The following is a 2,603-nucleotide window of genomic DNA, read 5'->3' as shown; positions in this document are numbered from 1 at the left end:
CGTATTCTATGTGAATAGTTTAAACTACTGTACGTGTAATCTATCCTTTATAAACTACTGCATTCTCTGTATCGTAATATCACCGTATTACAGTTCCTTCAGGTACTCCGTATTTATTATCAGTTCCCTGCTGTACATTCTCGGTCACCGTATTACAGTTCCTTCAATTATTCCGTATTTATTATCAGTTCCCTGCTGTACACTCTCGGTCACCGTATTACAGTTCCTTCAGATATTCCGTATTTATCATCAGTTCCCTGCTGTACACTCTCGGTCACCGTATTACAGTTCCTTCAGATATTAACTGTAATTTTTATCATTATACTACTATATATCAAAATGTTCGTCTGTCGTCTTTTTTTTAATGATAGTGTGATGGTGAAGTCAAAGTATTCTATTAGAGATGGCTGTGGGGACTGACAACTGTTCTGGAGATGGCTGTGGGGACTGAAAACTGGTTCTGGAGATGGCTGTGGGGACTGATAACTGGTTCTGGAGATGGCGTTGGGGACTGATAACTGGTTCTGGAGATGGCTGTGGGGACTGACAACTGGTTCTGGAGATGGCTGTGGGGACTGATAACTGGTTCTGTAGACGGTTGTGGGGACTGATAACTGGTTCTGGAGATGGCTGTGGGGACTGACAACTGGTTCTGGAGATGGCTGTGGGGACTGACAACTGGTTCTGGAGATAGCTGTTGGGACTGACAACTGGTTCTGGAGATAGCTGTGGGGACTGATAACTGGTTCTGGAGATGGCTGTGGGGACTGATAACTGGTTCTGGAGATGGCTGTGGGACTGATAACTGGTTCTGGAGATAGCTGTGGGACTGATAACTGGTTCTGGAGATGGCTGTGAGGACTGATAACTGTTTCTGGAGATAGCTGTTGGGACTGATAGCTGGTTCTGGAGATGGCTGTGGGGACTGATAACTGGTTCTGGAGATGGCTGTGGGGACTGACAACTGGTTCTGGAGATAGCTGTTGGGACTGATAGCTGGTTCTGGAGATGGCTGTGGGGACTGACAACTGGTTCTGGAGATGGCTGTGGGGACTGACAACTGGTTCTGGAGATAGGCTGTGGGGACTGATAACTGGTTCTCCGAGTTCCAATCTAGTCATGCTCGCCCTTTCAGCAGTGGGAGCGTTGTAATATAACGGTTAGTCCCACTACTCGTTGATAAAGAGTAGCCTGAGATTTGGCGACGGGTGCTATTGGCTCTCTTCCTTCTAGTTTTCCGGTTCCAAAGTAGGGAAAACTAGAGCAAAAACCGCTTGGATTGCTTTCCGTGAACGTCTGAGACAAACAAACGCCTCCGTACTTATACGTGTTTTAGTGTTCTGAATATTTGAAAACATTGATTTTTTTTATACTGTACCACAAGCAGTGTAAGAACATAAAACCCGTAATATTTTACGGGTTTGTTCGACTAGGACCAAACTCGGAAATCTGGCAAGACAAATGTGGTTCCTCGTGAGCTGTAATATTTCCTAAAACGCTATACCCAACCATAACCAATGTAGAAATATATATATATATATACTATCACTGTCTTTTACTGAGGTGTACTTCACTCGACAATGGCCTATACAATGATACCTTACTCCAACCCAGGTATACAAATACAATACTTCACTCGACAATGGCCTATACAATGATACCTTACTCCAGCCCAGGTATACAAATACAATACTTCACTCGACAATGGCCTATAGAATGATACCTTACTCCAGCCCAGGTATACAAATACAATACTTCACTCGACAATGGCCTATACAATGATACCTTACTCCAGCCCAGGTATACAAATACAATACTTCACTCGACAATGGCCTATACAATGATACCTTACTCCAACCCAGGTATACAAATACAATACTTCACTCGACAATGGCCTATACAATGATACCTTACTCCAACCCAGGTATACGAATACAATTGAATAACGTACATTGTTTATGAGTTGCTTTCAGATATCACTAAACATCTCGGTCACCTACACACTAATTGATCTTCCATTTTCCAGCTATCTACCTCTTTAAAGATTTACCTTACCTTTCCTGGGGGAAAAGTTATGGATCACAATTACACACGTTTTATTCTACCAAAATCAATATGTCAGTCTTGGTAACTCTACCAGTAGATTTTCATCACAAAAATGCTATTTTTCTCCATCTAGTACAGTTTTAGATAAAGACCTTTTCCATAAAAGCGGCGAAGATCAGAAGAAGTTGAGGGTCACCTTGAAAAACAGTCAGTGTCTTTAGTTAATGAAGGGAAATTAACAGTCAGTCTCTTTCAAGACACTAACAATAACTACCACCACATATAAAGTTATCAAGACACTTAAGATAACTAACACCACATATAGAGTTATCAAGACACTAACAATAACTAACACCACATATAGAGTTATCAAGACACTTAAGATAACTAACACCACATATAGAGTTATCAAGACACTAACAATAACTAACACCACATATAGAGTTATCAAGACACTTAAGATAACTAACACCACATATAGAGTTATCAAGACACTAACAATAACTAACACCACATATAGAGTTATCAAGACACTAACAATAACTAACACCACATAT

This window comes from Limulus polyphemus, unplaced genomic scaffold, assembly GCF_000517525.1.
Source record: "Limulus polyphemus unplaced genomic scaffold, Limulus_polyphemus-2.1.2 Scaffold11644, whole genome shotgun sequence".
NCBI classification, from domain to species: Eukaryota; Metazoa; Arthropoda; class Merostomata; order Xiphosura; family Limulidae; genus Limulus; species Limulus polyphemus.
This window is presented reverse-complemented; position numbering follows the sequence as displayed.